Source organism: Anopheles nili (genome assembly GCF_943737925.1).
Source record: "Anopheles nili chromosome X unlocalized genomic scaffold, idAnoNiliSN_F5_01 X_unloc_2, whole genome shotgun sequence".
Lineage (NCBI taxonomy): Eukaryota > Metazoa > Arthropoda > Insecta > Diptera > Culicidae > Anopheles > Anopheles nili.
This window is the reverse complement of record NW_026525478.1, coordinates 870001-887500: the sequence shown is the minus strand read 5'-3', so window position 1 is coordinate 887500 and position 17500 is coordinate 870001.

Below are 17500 nucleotides of genomic sequence, written 5' to 3'. Positions count from 1 at the left end.
ATGACTCCTTCTGGGAGTTTTTGGGGTCGGAAGGTTTTCTGGGACTTAGTCTCTGGAGCAACATTTCTGAAGCTCGGCACGGGCAACCACGCACGTGTCTTATATCTCCGTAAGTAAGTGTCTGACGGTCTTGGACACCTTTAGCAAAAAGTTGCGCCCTATCGAATGGAACATTTCACTAGAACACCACGAAACGATCCGACCACTCCTTCGACCGGTTTTTGGGTTTTGCAGTTTTCCATGGGGTATTTTGTATGGGGAAAACCGACCCATGCCCGTATCTCCGTACCTAAGCGTCTGACGGTCTAGGACCCCTTTCGGTAAAAGTTGCATTTCGTCGAGCTGAACATTTCACTAGAACATCGCGAAACGATCCGACGACTCCTTCTGGGAGTTTTTGGGGTCGGAAGGTTTTCTGGGACTTAGTCTCTGGAGCAACATTTCTGAAGCTCGGCACGGGCAACCACGCACGTGTCTTATATCTCCGTAAGTAAGGGTCTGACGGTCTTGGACACCTTTAGCAAAAAGTTGCGTCTTATCGAATGGAACATTTCACTAGAACACCACGAAACGATCCGACCACTCCTTCGACCTGTTTTGGGGTTTTGCAGTTTTCCATGGGGTATTTTGTATGGGGAAAACCGACCCATGCCCGTATCTCCGTACCTAAGCGTCTGACGGTCTTGGACCCCTTTAGGTAAAAGTTGCATTCCGTCGAGCTGAACATTTCACTAGAACATCGCGAAACGATCCGACGACTCCTTCTGGGAGTTTTTGGGGTCGGAAGGTTTTCTGGGACTTAGTCTCTGGAGCAACATTTCTGAAGCTCGGCACGAGCAACCACGCACGTGTCTTATATCTCCGTAAGTAAGGGTCTGACGGTCTTGGACACCTTTAGCAAAAAGTTGCGCCCTATCGAATGGAACATTTCACTAGAACACCACGAAACGATCCGACCACTCCTTCGACCTGTTTTGGGGTTTTGCAGTTTCCCATGGGGTATTTTGTATGGGGAAAACCGACCCATGCCCGTATCTCCGTACCTAAGCGTCTGACGGTTTTGGACCCCTTTAGGTAAAAGTTGCATTTCGTCGAGCTGAACATTTCACTAGAACATCGCGAAACGATCCGACGACTCCTTCTGGGAGTTTTTGGGGTCCGAAGGTTTTCTGGGACTTAGTCTCTGGAGCAACATTTCTGAAGCTCGGCACGAGCAACCACGCACGTGTCTTATATCTCCGTAAGTAAGGGTCTGACGGTCTTGGACACCTTTAGCAAAAAGTTGCGCCCTATCGAATGGAACATTTCACTAGAACACCACGAAACGATCCGACCACTCCTTCGACCTGTTTTGGGGTTTTGCAGTTTTCCATGGGGTATTTTGTATGGGGAAAACCGACCCATGCCCGTATCTCCGTACCTAAGCGTCTGACGGTCTTGGACCCCTTTAGGTAAAAGTTGCATTCCGTCGAGCTGAACATTTCACTAGAACATCGCGAAACGATCCGACGACTCCTTCTGGGAGTTTTTGGGGTCGGAAGGTTTTCTGGGACTTAGTCTCTGGAGCAACATTTCTGAAGCTCGGCACGAGCAACCACGCACGTGTCTTATATCTCCGTAAGTAAGGGTCTGACGGTCTTGGACACCTTTAGCAAAAAGTTGCGCCCTATCGAATGAAACATTTCACTAGAACACCACGAAACGATCCGACCACTCCTTCGACCTGTTTTTGGGTTTTGCAGTTTTCCATGGGGTATTTTGTATGGGGAAAACCGACCCATGCCCGTATCTCCGTACCTAAGCGTCTGACGGTCTTGGACACCTTTAGCAAAAAGTTGCGCCCTATCGAATGGAACATTTCACTAGAACACCACGAAACGATCCGACCACTCCTTCGACCTGTTTTGGGGTTTTGCAGTTTTCCATGGGGTATTTTGTATGGGGAAAACCGACCCATGCCCGTATCTCCGTACCTAAGCGTCTGACGGTCTTGGACCCCTTTAGGTAAAAGTTGCATTCCGTCGAGCTGAACATTTCACTAGAACATCGCGAAACGATCCGACGACTCCTTCTGGGAGTTTTTGGGGTCGGAAGGTTTTCTGGGACTTAGTCTCTGGAGCAACATTTCTGAAGCTCGGCACGAGCAACCACGCACGTGTCTTATATCTCCGTAAGTAAGGGTCTGACGGTCTTGGACACCTTTAGCAAAAAGTTGCGCCCTATCGAATGGAACATTTCACTAGAACACCACGAAACGATCCGACCACTCCTTCGACCTGTTTTGGGGTTTTGCAGTTTCCCATGGGGTATTTTGTATGGGGAAAACCGACCCATGCCCGTATCTCCGTACCTAAGCGTCTGACGGTTTTGGACCCCTTTAGGTAAAAGTTGCATTTCGTCGAGCTGAACATTTCACTAGAACATCGCGAAACGATCCGACGACTCCTTCTGGGAGTTTTTGGGGTCCGAAGGTTTTCTGGGACTTAGTCTCTGGAGCAACATTTCTGAAGCTCGGCACGAGCAACCACGCACGTGTCTTATATCTCCGTAAGTAAGGGTCTGACGGTCTTGGACACCTTTAGCAAAAAGTTGCGCCCTATCGAATGGAACATTTCACTAGAACACCACGAAACGATCCGACCACTCCTTCGACCTGTTTTGGGGTTTTGCAGTTTTCCATGGGGTATTTTGTATGGGGAAAACCGACCCATGCCCGTATCTCCGTACCTAAGCGTCTGACGGTCTTGGACCCCTTTAGGTAAAAGTTGCATTCCGTCGAGCTGAACATTTCACTAGAACATCGCGAAACGATCCGACGACTCCTTCTGGGAGTTTTTGGGGTCGGAAGGTTTTCTGGGACTTAGTCTCTGGAGCAACATTTCTGAAGCTCGGCACGAGCAACCACGCACGTGTCTTATATCTCCGTAAGTAAGGGTCTGACGGTCTTGGACACCTTTAGCAAAAAGTTGCGCCCTATCGAATGGAACATTTCACTAGAACACCACGAAACGATCCGACCACTCCTTCGACCTGTTTTGGGGTTTTGCAGTTTTCCATGGGGTATTTTGTATGGGGAAAACCGACCCATGCCCGTATCTCCGTACCTAAGCGTCTGACGGTCTTGGACCCCTTAAGGTAAAAGTTGCATTCCGTCGAACTGAACATTTCACTAGAACATCGCGAAACGATCCGAGGCCTCCTTCTGGGAGTTTTTGGGGTCGGAAGGTTTTCTGGGACTTGGTCTCTGGAGCAATATTTCTGAAGCTCGGCACGAGCAACCACGCACGTGTCTTATATCTCCGTAAGTAAGGGTCTGACGGTCTTGGACACCTTTAGCAAAAAGTTGCGCCCTATCGAATGGAACATTTCACTAGAACACCATGAAACGATCCGACCACTCCTTCGACCTGTTTTGGGGTTTTGCAGTTTTCCATGGGGTATTTTGTATGGGGAAAACCGACCCATGCCCGTATCTCCGTACCTAAGCGTCTGACGGTCTTGAACCCCTTTAGGTAAAAGTTGCATTTCGTCGAGCTGAACATTTCACTAGAACATCGCGAAACGATCCGACGACTCCTTCTGGGAGTTTTTGGGGTCCGAAGGTTTTCTGGGACTTAGTCTCTGGAGCAACATTTCTGAAGCTCGGCACGAGCAACCACGCACGTGTCTTATATCTCCGTAAGTAAGGGTCTGACGGTCTTGGACACCTTTAGCAAAAAGTTGCGCCCTATCGAATGGAACATTTCACTAGAACACCACGAAACGATCCGACCACTCCTTCGACCTGTTTTGGGGTTTTGCAGTTTTCCATGGGGTATTTTGTATGGGGAAAACCGACCCATGCCCGTATCTCCGTACCTAAGCGTCTGACGGTCTTGAACCCCTTTAGGTAAAAGTTGCATTTCGTCGAGCTGAACATTTCACTAGAACATCGCGAAACGATCCGACGACTCCTTCTGGGAGTTTTTGGGGTCGGAAGGTTTTCTGGGACTTAGTCTCTGGAGCAACATTTCTGAAGCTCGGCACGAGCAACCACGCACGTGTCTTATATCTCCGTAAGTAAGGGTCTGACGGTCTTGGACACCTTTAGCAAAAAGTTGCGCCCTATCGAATGGAACATTTCACTAGAACATCACGAAACGATCCGACCACTCCTTCGACCTGTTTTGGGGTTTTGCAGTTTTCCATGGGGTATTTTGTATGGGGAAAACCGACCCATGCCCGTATCTCCGTACCTAAGCGTCTGACGGTCTTGGACCCCTTGAGGTAAAAGTTGCATTCCGTCGAGCTGAACATTTCACTAGAACATCGCGAAACGATCCGACGCCTCCTTCTGGGAGTTTTTGGGGTCGGAAGGTTTTCTGGGACTTAGTCTCTGGAGCAACATTTCTGAAGCTCGGCACGAGCAACCACGCACGTGTCTTATATCTCCGTAAGTAAGGGTCTGACGGTCTTGGACACCTTTAGCAAAAAGTTGCGCCCTATCGAATGGAACATTTCACTAGAACACCACGAAACGATCCGACCACTCCTTCGACCTGTTTTGGGGTTTTGCAGTTTCCCATGGGGTATTTTGTATGGGGAAAACCGACCCATGCCCGTATCTCCGTACCTAAGCGTCTGACGGTTTTGGACCCCTTTAGGTAAAAGTTGCATTTCGTCGAGCTGAACATTTCACTAGAACATCGCGAAACGATCCGACGACTCCTTCTGGGAGTTTTTGGGGTCCGAAGGTTTTCTGGGACTTAGTCTCTGGAGCAACATTTCTGAAGCTCGGCACGAGCAACCACGCACGTGTCTTATATCTCCGTAAGTAAGGGTCTGACGGTCTTGGACACCTTTAGCAAAAAGTTGCGCCCTATCGAATGGAACATTTCACTAGAACACCACGAAACGATCCGACCACTCCTTCGACCTGTTTTGGGGTTTTGCAGTTTTCCATGGGGTATTTTGTATGGGGAAAACCGACCCATGCCCGTATCTCCGTACCTAAGCGTCTGACGGTCTTGGACCCCTTTAGGTAAAAGTTGCATTCCGTCGAGCTGAACATTTCACTAGAACATCGCGAAACGATCCGACGACTCCTTCTGGGAGTTTTTGGGGTCGGAAGGTTTTCTGGGACTTAGTCTCTGGAGCAACATTTCTGAAGCTCGGCACGAGCAACCACGCACGTGTCTTATATCTCCGTAAGTAAGGGTCTGACGGTCTTGGACACCTTTAGCAAAAAGTTGCGTATAACCATCCTCGTCAATACTCTCGAACACTGTAACTCGATCCGACCACTCCTTGGGATACATTTGTGGGGTGCCAGTTTCGGTTGGGACTTTGTCTCTGGAGACCAAATTCTGAAGCTCGGCGTGGGTACCGGTTTTTCGTGCACGTCAGAGGGCCTCGACCGCCCCGAGAACCCGACCTTCAGGATTTTGGCCATTTTTGGGGGTGCACAAAAGTGTTCGTAATCAACCTCGGATTGTACTTTTCATCATCTAGGGGCACCGTAGGGACCGAAAAAAGTGGTTTCGCATGATAGTCCACCTCGACCCATGTCGACCCTTGCGCAACCCCGACCTTCAGGATTTTGCTCTACGGAAGGGGGTGCACAAAAGTGTTCGTAATCAACCTCGGATTGTACTTTTCATCATCTAGGGGCACCGTAGGGACCGAAAAAAGTGGTTTCGCATGATAGTCCACCTCGACCCATGTCGACCCTTGCGCGACCCCGACCTTCAGGATTTTGCTCTACGGAAGGGGGTCTACTTGTGCGCAACCCCGACCTTCAGGATTTTGCTCTACGGAAGGGGGTGCACAAAAGTGTTCGTAATCAACCTCGGATTGTACTTTTCATCATCTAGGGGCACCGTAGGGACCGAAAAAAGTGGTTTCGCATGATAGTCCACCTCGACCCATGTCGACCCTTGCGCGACCCCGACCTTCAGGATTTTGCTCTACGGAAGGGGGTGCACAAAAGTGTTCGTAATCAACCTCGGATTGTACTTTTCATCATCTAGGGGCACCGTAGGGACCGAAAAAAGTGGTTTCGCATGATAGTCCACCTCGACCCATGTCGACCCTTGCGCGACCCCGACCTTCAGGATTTTGCTCTACGGAAGGGGGTCGACTTGTGCGCAACCCCGACCTTCAGGATTTTGCTCTACGGAAGGGGGTGCACAAAAGTGTTCGTAATCAACCTCGGATTGTACTTTTCATCATCTAGGGGCACCGTAGGGACCGAAAAAAGTGGTTTCGCATGATAGTCCACCTCGACCCATGTCGACCCTTGCGCGACCCCGACCTTCAGGATTTTGCTCTACGGAAGGGGGTCGACTTGTGCGCAACCCCGACCTTCAGGATTTTGCTCTACGGAAGGGGGTGCACAAAAGTGTTCGTAATCAACCTCGGATTGTACTTTTCATCATCTAGGGGCACCGTAGGGACCGAAAAAAGTGGTTTCGCATGATAGTCCACCTCGACCCATGTCGACCCTTGCGCGACCCCGACCTTCAGGATTTTGCTCTACGGAAGGGGGTGCACACTTGTGCGACCCCGACCTTCAGGATTTTGCTCTACGGAAGGGGGTGCACAAAAGTGTTCGTAATCAACCTCGGATTGTACTTTTCATCATCTAGGGGCACCGTAGGGACCGAAAAAAGTGGTTTCGCATGATAGTCCACCTCGACCCATGTCGACCCTTGCGCGACCCCGACCTTCAGGATTTTGCTCTACGGAAGGGGTCTTCTCTGTACAAGGTTTAGGGGTACATTTTCACCCAAAAACCACTATCGCTCATCCGAACCATTTCCTCGACATGTGCCTTCTCTGTGAATTTGGCCCCGATCTGACGAGAAGTTTTCGAGATATGCCCCTCTGAAGGTACATATTGGGACTTAGCCGATTTTCACCCATTGCGGTGTCTATGGGGTGTTGGGAATCGCTCTACCGACCAGCCGGTTGGAGATATCGATTCCCGGTCTTCGGCGCGTTTGCTCAACTCCGTAATGCCTACTTTTCGTCCATACACACAACACCTCGCAGAGTTCTCCTTCTGCCAGATATAGCGCGTGCCCCTTTGTTCGTGCACCATTTTGGCCCGTTTTTCGCACATCGCTTCGAAACCATGCGTCCGACGGTTTTGCGTCCCAAGCACCGATGTTAGAACACCACCGTGGCTAACTTTCGTCCATATACGCCAACTCCGTGCAATGTCTCCATCACCCTGATTTTGGGTGAAAACCCATTTCAGGGACTTAGTCGATTTTCACCCATTGCGGTGTCTATGGGGTGTTGGGAATCGCTCTACCGACCAGCCGGTTGGAGATATCGATTCCCGGTCTTCGGCGCGTTTGCTCAACTCCGTAATGCCTACTTTTCGTCCATACACACAACACCTCGCAGAGTTCTCCTTCTGCCAGATATAGCGCGTGCCCCTTTGTTCGTGCACCATTTTGGCCCGTTTTTCGTACATCGCTTTGAAACCATGCGTCCGACTGTTTTGCGTCCCAAGTAGTGATGTTAGAACACCACCGTGGCTAACTTTCGTCCATATACGCCAACTCCGTACAATGTCTCCATCACCCTGTTTTTGGGTGAAAACCCATTTCTGGGACTTGGCCGATTTTCACCCATTGCGGTGTCTATGGGGTGTTGGGAATCGCTCTACCGACCAGCCGGTTGGAGATATCGATTCCCGGTCTTCGGCGCGTTTGCTCAACTCCGTAATGCCTACTTTTCGTCCGTACACACAACACCTCGCAGAGTTCTCCTTCTGCCAGATATAGCGCGTGCCCCTTTGTTCGTGCACCATTTTGGCCCGTTTTTCGTACATCGCTTCGAAACCATGCGTCCGACGGTTTTGCGTCCCAAGTACCGATGTTAGAACACCACCGTGGCTAACTTTCGTCCATATACGCCAACTCCGTACAATGTCTCCATCACCCTGTTTTTGGGTGAAAACCCATTTCTGGGACTTGGCCGATTTTCACCCATTGCGGTGTCTATGGGGTGTTGGGAATCGCTCTACCGACCAGCCGGTTGGAGATATCGATTCCCGGTCTTCGGCGCGTTTGCTCAACTCCGTAATGCCTACTTTTCGTCCGTACACACAACACCTCGCAGAGTTCTCCTTCTGCCAGATATAGCGCGTGCCCCTTTGTTCGTGCACCATTTTGGCCCGTTTTTCGTACATCGCTTCGAAACCATGCGTCCGACGGTTTTGCGTCCCAAGTACCGATGTTAGAACACCACCGTGGCTAACTTTCGTCCATATACGCCAACTCCGTGCAATGTCTCCATCACCCTGTTTTTGGCTGAAAACCCATTTCTGGGACTTGGCCGATTTTCACCCATTGCGGTGTCTATGGGGTGTTGGGAATCGCTCTACCGACCAGCCGGTTGGAGATATCGATTCCCGGTCTTCGGCGCGTTTGCTCAACTCCGTAATGCCTACTTTTCGTCCGTACACACAACACCTCGCAGAGTTCTCCTTCTGCCAGATATAGCGCGTGCCCCTTTGTTCGTGCACCATTTTGCCCGTTTTTCGCACATTGCCTCGAAACCATGCGTTCGACGCTTTTGCGTCCCAAGTAGTGATGTTAGAACACCACCGTGGCTAACTTTCGTCCATATACGCCAACTCCGTGCAATGTCTCCATCACCCTGTTTTTGGGTGAAAACCCATTTCTGGGACTTAGCCGATTTTCACCCATTGCGGTTTCTATGGGGTGTTGGGAATCGCTCTACCGACCAGTCGGTTGGAGATATCGATTCCCGGTCTTCGGCGCGTTTGCTCAACTCCGTAATGCCTACTTTTCGTCCGTACACACAACACCTCGCAGAGTTCTCCTTCTGCCAGATATAGCGCGTGCCCCTTTGTTCGTGCACCATTTTGGCCCGTTTTTCGTACATCGCTTCGAAACCATGCGTCCGACGGTTTTGCGTCCCAAGTACCGATGTTAGAACACCACCGTGGCTAACTTTCGTCCATATACGCCAACTCCGTGCAATGTCTCCATCACCCTGTTTTTGGCTGAAAACCCATTTCTGGGACTTGGCCGATTTTCACCCATTGCGGTGTCTATGGGGTGTTGGGAATCGCTCTACCGACCAGCCGGTTGGAGATATCGATTCCCGGTCTTCGGCGCGTTTGCTCAACTCCGTAATGCCTACTTTTCGTCCGTACACACAACACCTCGCAGAGTTCTCCTTCTGCCAGATATAGCGCGTGCCCCTTTGTTCGTGCACCATTTTGCCCGTTTTTCGCACATTGCCTCGAAACCATGCGTTCGACGCTTTTGCGTCCCAAGTAGTGATGTTAGAACACCACCGTGGCTAACTTTCGTCCATATACGCCAACTCCGTGCAATGTCTCCATCACCCTGTTTTTGGGTGAAAACCCATTTCTGGGACTTAGCCGATTTTCACCCATTGCGGTTTCTATGGGGTGTTGGGAATCGCTCTACCGACCAGTCGGTTGGAGATATCGATTCCCGGTCTTCGGCGCGTTTGCTCAACTCCGTAATGCCCACTTTTCGTCCATACACACAACACCTCGCAGAGTTCTCCTTCTGCCAGATATAGCGCGTGCCCCTTTGTTCGTGCACCATTTTGGCCCGTTTTTCGCACATCGCTTCGAAACCATGCGTCCGACGCTTTTGCGTCCCAAGTACCGATGTTAGAACACCTCCGTGGCTAACTTTCGTTCATATACGCCAAACTTCTCAGACACCTCCATCCGAGAGTATTTCGTGTTTTCCCATATATTGCATACTTCCAGGGGTTTGCTTCCATACAACTTTCAATGTTCTGTAAAACACCCGCGCATCGTCCGATTGGACTGAAACTGCTCCGGCGCGCTCTCTGCCGTGCTACAACTCTGCGCAAACCATCAAAACCTCGATGCCTGCGTGCGCACCTAGCCATCTGAACTCCGTACACTCTGGCTTAACAGGCCTCTTAGCCCGTTACAACATGGCTAACCCACTGGTAACCGGTAACCGTCACTCGTCCAATGTGGTCCATCACCCGTGCAAGCTGTTTCGCGTGCTTGCGCTTGCTCCGTGAGCAATCCCGCGTGCATTCGGTTGTCTTCCAACAGCGTGTTCGTCTCGCAACAATCTCCTCCGTGTGTACGCCTGGTGCTAGGCAACAAGTTGAAATTTTTCGGGAAGTCAAGTTTTGGGACTTGTACTTTTTTTCAACATTAAATGCAGCTTTTCGCACACCATAGCAACTCGGGCTTCGACTTTCGGGACTTGGTGCTTTTCGCGGATCAAGCCCAATGGACTTGACCCGCTAAAGCTCACCTCCTCTCTATCGCTCCATTCGGGTAGCTATGGTGCACCCCAGCCAGTAGCGCACATGCACCCCATGTCTGGGGCACAAGCACACCACCCACTAGGACACCCTTTCCCGGTGGGTGCAAGTCACTCTACTCCGAGCCCTGGGACACCTTCCCAGGGTGTCTTCCATGTACCACTAACCCTTGGTTGAACACCTCTTGGCTACTTGACCCCTTTCCCGGTGGGTGCAAGTCACCGTGCGGAACCTTTCGGCCGCTCTCCCTAGGACTGTGTTGCAGGCAAGCACAGTGGTTCCGCGACCTAGAGACAGCGGCATCCCTTGTTACTACTACTCCGAGCCCTGGGACACCTTCCCAGGGTGTTTTCCATGTACCTCTAGCCTCTGGTTGACCATCGGTGGAGGTACGTGATTTCACCCAAAACCACCCTAGGTCACCGTTCCGACCACCCAGCTACCGTTAAAACGCCTCCGGACACCAGGACACACCTTCCCGGTACCAGAACCAGTCGTAGTTACCGTCACCCAAATTTCATACAACCGTCACCCACGGGCCGAAACACCTTGCCACTACATGAGTCTAGTATTAGGTCCTAGGGTCTCTTTTCGACAACTCCCGACCTCCCTGATATCGAATCGTCAGTTTACATGAGGAGGCTAAACTTTCTATGACGACTCAGTACAACCATACCTCCCTATAATAGTGAAATGTCAAATTCTAGGGCTTTTTGGCCATGGAAAATTCTGAAGCTCGGCACGAGCAAACATGACCCATGCTTGTATCTCCGAAACTATGAGTCTGACAGTTTTGCACCCTTCTGCGGAAAGTTGTGTCTCGGTAAGCCTAAAAAGTCAGTAGAACATCACGAAACGATCCGACCACTCCTTCGACCTGTTTTGGGGTTTTGCAGTTTTCCATGGGGTATTTTGTATGGGGAAAACCGACCCATGCCCGTATCTCCGTACCTAAGCGTCTGACGGTCTTGGACCCCTTTAGGTAAAAGTTGCATTCCGTCGAGCTGAACATTTCACTAGAACATCGCGAAACGATCCGACGACTCCTTCTGGGAGTTTTTGGGGTCGGAAGGTTTTCTGGGACTTAGTCTCTGGAGCAACATTTCTGAAGCTCGGCACGAGCAACCACGCACGTGTCTTATATCTCCGTAAGTAAGGGTCTGACGGTCTTGGACACCTTTAGCAAAAAGTTGCGCCCTATCGAATGGAACATTTCACTAGAACACCACGAAACGATCCGACCACTCCTTCGACCTGTTTTGGGGTTTTGCAGTTTTCCATGGGGTATTTTGTATGGGGAAAACCGAGCCATGCCCGTATCTCCGTACCTAAGCGTCTGACGGTCTTGGACCCCTTTAGGTAAAAGTTGCATTCCGTCGAGCTGAACATTTCACTAGAACATCGCGAAACGATCCGACGACTCCTTCTGGGAGTTTTTGGGGTCCGAAGGTTTTCTGGGACTTAGTCTCTGGAGCAACATTTCTGAAGCTCGGCACGAGCAACCACGCACGTGTCTTATATCTCCGTAAGTAAGGGTCTGACGGTCTTGGACACCTTTAGCAAAAAGTTGCGCCCTATCGAATGGAACATTTCACTAGAACACCACGAAACGATTCGACCACTCCTTCGACCTGTTTTGGGGTTTTGCAGTTTTCCATGGGGTATTTTGTATGGGGAAAACCGAGCCATGCCCGTATCTCCGTACCTAAGCGTCTGACGGTCTTGGACCCCTTTAGGTAAAAGTTGCATTCCGTCGAGCTGAACATTTCACTAGAACATCGCGAAACGATCCGACGACTCCTTCTGGGAGTTTTTGGGGTCCGAAGGTTTTCTGGGACTTAGTCTCTGGAGCAATATTTCTGAAGCTCGGCACGAGCAACCACGCACGTGTCTTATATCTCCGTAAGTAAGTGTCTGACGGTCTTGGACACCTTTAGCAAAAAGTTGCGCCCTATCGAATGGAACATTTCACTAGAATACCACCAAACGATCCGACCACTCCTTCGACCTGTTTTTGGGTTTTGCAGTTTTCCATGGGGTATTTTGTATGGGGAAAACCGACCCATGCCCGTATCTCCGTACCTAAGCGTCTGACGGTCTTGGACCCCTTTAGGTAAAAGTTGCATTCCGTCGAGCTGAACATTTCACTAGAACATCGCGAAACGATCCGACGACTCCTTCTGGGAGTTTTTGGGGTCGGAAGGTTTTCTGGGACTTAGTCTCTGGAGCAACATTTCTGAAGCTCGGCACGGGCAACCACGCACGTGTCTTATATCTCCGTAAGTAAGGGTCTGACGGTCTTGGACACCTTAAGCAAAAAGTTGCGCCCTATCGAATGGAACATTTCACTAGAACACCACGAAACGATCCGACCACTCCTTCGACCTGTTTTGGGGTTTTGCAGTTTTCCATGGGGTATTTTGTATGGGGAAAACCGACCCATGCCCGTATCTCCGTACCTAAGCGTCTGACGGTCTTGGACCCCTTTAGGTAAAAGTTGCATTCCGTCGAGCTGAACATTTCACTAGAACATCGCGAAACGATCCGACGCCTCCTTCTGGGAGTTTTTGGGGTCGGAAGGTTTTCTGGGACTTAGTCTCTGGAGCAACATTTCTGAAGCTCGGCACGAGCAACCACGCACATGTCTTATATCTCCGTAAGTAAGGGTCTGACGGTCTTGGACACCTTTAGCAAAAAGTTGCGCCCTATCGAATGGAACATTTCACTAGAACACCACGAAACGATCCGACCACTCCTTCGACCTGTTTTGGGGTTTTGCAGTTTTCCATGGGGTATTTTGTATGGGGAAAACCGACCCATGCCCGTATCTCCGTACCTAAGCGTCTGACGGTCTTGGACCCCTTTAGGTAAAAGTTGCATTCCGTCGAGCTGAACATTTCGCTAGAACATCGCGAAACGATCCGACGCCTCCTTCTGGGAGTTTTTGGGGTCCGAAGGTTTTCTGGGACTTAGTCTCTGGAGCAACATTTCTGAAGCTCGGCACGAGCAACCACGCACGTGTCTTATATCTCCGTAAGTAAGGGTCTGACGGTCTTGGACACCTTTAGCAAAAAGTTGCGCTCTATCGAATGGAACATTTCACTAGAACACCACGAAACGATCCGACCACTCCTTCGACCTGTTTTTGGGTTTTGCAGTTTTCCATGGGGTATTTTGTATGGGGAAAACCGACCCATGCCCGTATCTCCGTACCTAAGCGTCTGACGGTCTTGGACCCCTTTAGGTAAAAGTTGCATTCCGTCGAGCTGAACATTTCACTAGAACATCGCGAAACGATCCGACGACTCCTTCTGGGAGTTTTTGGGGTCGGAAGGTTTTCTGGGACTTAGTCTCTGGAGCAACATTTCTGAAGCTCGGCACGAGCAACCACGCACGTGTCTTATATCTCCGTAAGTAAGGGTCTGACGGTCTTGGACACCTTTAGCAAAAAGTTGCGCCCTATCGAATGGAACATTTCACTAGAACACCACGAAACGATTCGACCACTCCTTCGACCTGTTTTGGGGTTTTGCAGTTTTCCATGGGGTATTTTGTATGGGGAAAACCGACCCATGCCCGTATCTCCGTACCTAAGCGTCTGACGGTCTTGGACCCCTTTAGGTAAAAGTTGCATTCCGTCGAGCTGAACATTTCACTAGAACATCGCGAAACGATCCGACGACTCCTTCTGGGAGTTTTTGGGGTCCGAAGGTTTTCTGGGACTTAGTCTCTGGAGCAACATTTCTGAAGCTCGGCACGAGCAACCACGCACGTGTCTTATATCTCCGTAAGTAAGGGTCTGACGGTCTTGGACACCTTTAGCAAAAAGTTGCGCCCTATCGAATGGAACATTTCACTAGAACACCACGAAACGATTCGACCACTCCTTCGACCTGTTTTGGGGTTTTGCAGTTTTCCATGGGGTATTTTGTATGGGGAAAACCGAGCCATGCCCGTATCTCCGTACCTAAGCGTCTGACGGTCTTGGACCCCTTTAGGTAAAAGTTGCATTCCGTCGAGCTGAACATTTCACTAGAACATCGCGAAACGATCCGACGACTCCTTCTGGGAGTTTTTGGGGTCCGAAGGTTTTCTGGGACTTAGTCTCTGGAGCAACATTTCTGAAGCTCGGCACGAGCAACCACGCACGTGTCTTATATCTCCGTAAGTAAGGGTCTGACGGTCTTGGACACCTTTAGCAAAAAGTTGCGCCCTATCGAATGGAACATTTCACTAGAACACCACGAAACGATTCGACCACTCCTTCGACCTGTTTTGGGGTTTTGCAGTTTTCCATGGGGTATTTTGTATGGGGAAAACCGAGCCATGCCCGTATCTCCGTACCTAAGCGTCTGACGGTCTTGGACCCCTTTAGGTAAAAGTTGCATTCCGTCGAGCTGAACATTTCACTAGAACATCGCGAAACGATCCGACGACTCCTTCTGGGAGTTTTTGGGGTCCGAAGGTTTTCTGGGACTTAGTCTCTGGAGCATCATTTCTGAAGCTCGGCACGAGCAACCACGCACGTGTCTTATATCTCCGTAAGTAAGTGTCTGACGGTCTTGGACACCTTTAGCAAAAAGTTGCGTATAACCATCCTCGTCAATACTCTCGAACACTGTAACTCGATCCGACCACTCCTTGGTATACTTTTGTGGGTTGCCAGTTTCGGTTGGGACTTAGTCTCTGGAGACCAAATTCTGAAGCTCGGCGTGGGTACCGACTTTTCGTGCACGTCCGAGGGCCTCGAGCGCCCCGAGAACCCGGACCTTCAGGATTTTGGCCATTTTTGGGGGTGCACAAAGGTGTTCGTAATCAACCTCGGATTGTACTTTTCATCCTCTAGGGGCACCGTAGGGACCGAAAAAAGTGGTTTCGCATGATAGTCCACCTCGACCCATGTCGACCCTTGCGCGACCCCGACCTTCAGGATTTTGCTCTACGGAAGGGGGTGCACAAAAGTGTTCGTAATCAACCTCGGATTGTACTTTTCATCATCTAGGGGCACCGTAGGGACCGAAAAAAGTGGTTTCGCATGATAGTCCACCTCGACCCATGTCGACCCTTGCGCGACCCCGACCTTCAGGATTTTGCTCTACGGAAGGGGGTGCACAAAAGTGTTCGTAATCAACCTCGGATTGTACTTTTCATCATCTAGGGGCACCGTAGGGACCGAAAAAAGTGGTTTCGCATGATAGTCCACCTCGACCCATGTCGACCCTTGCGCGACCCCGACCTTCAGGATTTTGCTCTACGGAAGGGGGTCTACTTGTGCGCAACCCCGACCTTCAGGATTTTGCTCTACGGAAGGGGGTGCACATTGTGCGACCCCGACCTTCAGGATTTTGCTCTACGGAAGGGGGTGCACAAAAGTGTTCGTAATCAACCTCGGATTGTACTTTTCATCATCTAGGGGCACCGTAGGGACCGAAAAAAGTGGTTTCGCATGATAGTCCACCTCGACCCATGTCGACCCTTGCGCGACCCCGACCTTCAGGATTTTGCTCTACGGAAGGGGGTGCACATTGTGCGACCCCGACCTTCAGGATTTTGCTCTACGGAAGGGGGTGCACAAAAGTGTTCGTAATCAACCTCGGATTGTACTTTTCATCATCTAGGGGCACCGTAGGGACCGAAAAAAGTGGTTTCGCATGATAGTCCACCTCGACCCATGTCGACCCTTGCGCGACCCCGACCTTCAGGATTTTGCTCTACGGAAGGGGGTGCACAAAAGTGTTCGTAATCAACCTCGGATTGTACTTTTCATCATCTAGGGGCACCGTAGGGACCGAAAAAAGTGGTTTCGCATGATAGTCCACCTCGACCCATGTCGACCCTTGCGCGACCCCGACCTTCAGGATTTTGCTCTACGGAAGGGGGTGCACAAAAGTGTTCGTAATCAACCTCGGATTGTACTTTTCATCATCTAGGGGCACCGTAGGGACCGAAAAAAGTGGTTTCGCATGATAGTCCACCTCGACCCATGTCGACCCTTGCGCGACCCCGACCTTCAGGATTTTGCTCTACGGAAGGGGGTCTACTTGTGCGCAACCCCGACCTTCAGGATTTTGCTCTACGGAAGGGGGTGCACAAAAGTGTTCGTAATCAACCTCGGATTGTACTTTTCATCATCTAGGGGCACCGTAGGGACCGAAAAAAGTGGTTTCGCATGATAGTCCACCTCGACCCATGTCGACCCTTGCGCGACCCCGACCTTCAGGATTTTGCTCTACGGAAGGGGGTCTACTTGTGCGCAACCCCGACCTCCAGGATTTTGCTCTACGGAAGGGGGTGCACAAAAGTGTTCGTAATCAACCTCGGATTGTACTTTTCATCATCTAGGGGCACCGTAGGGACCGAAAAAAGTGGTTTCGCATGATAGTCCACCTCGACCCATGTCGACCCTTGCGCGACCCCGACCTTCAGGATTTTGCTCTAAGGAAGGGGGTCTACTTGTGCGCAACCCCGACCTTCAGGATTTTGCTCTACGGAAGGGGGTGCACAAAAGTGTTCGTAATCAACCTCGGATTGTACTTTTCATCATCTAGGGGCACCGTAGGGACCGAAAAAAGTGGTTTCGCATGATAGTCCACCTCGACCCATGTCGACCCTTGCGCGACCCCGACCTTCAGGATTTTGCTCTACGGAAGGGGGTGCACAAAAGTGTTCGTAATCAACCTCGGATTGTACTTTTCATCATCTAGGGGCACCGTAGGGACCGAAAAAAGTGGTTTCGCATGATAGTCCACCTCGACCCATGTCGACCCTTGCGCGACCCCGACCTTCAGGATTTTGCTCTACGGAAGGGGGTCGACTTGTGCGCAACCCCGACCTTCAGGATTTTGCTCTACGGAAGGGGGTGCACAAAAGTGTTCGTAATCAACCTCGGATTGTACTTTTCATCATCTAGGGGCACCGTAGGGACCGAAAAAAGTGGTTTCGCATGATAGTCCACCTCGACCCATGTCGACCCTTGCGCGACCCCGACCTTCAGGATTTTGCTCTACGGAAGGGGGTGCACAAAAGTGTTCGTAATCAACCTCGGATTGTACTTTTCATCATCTAGGGGCACCGTAGGGACCGAAAAAAGTGGTTTCGCATGATAGTCCACCTCGACCCATGTCGACCCTTGCGCGACCCCGACCTTCAGGATTTTGCTCTACGGAAGGGGTCCTCTCTGTACAAGGTTTAG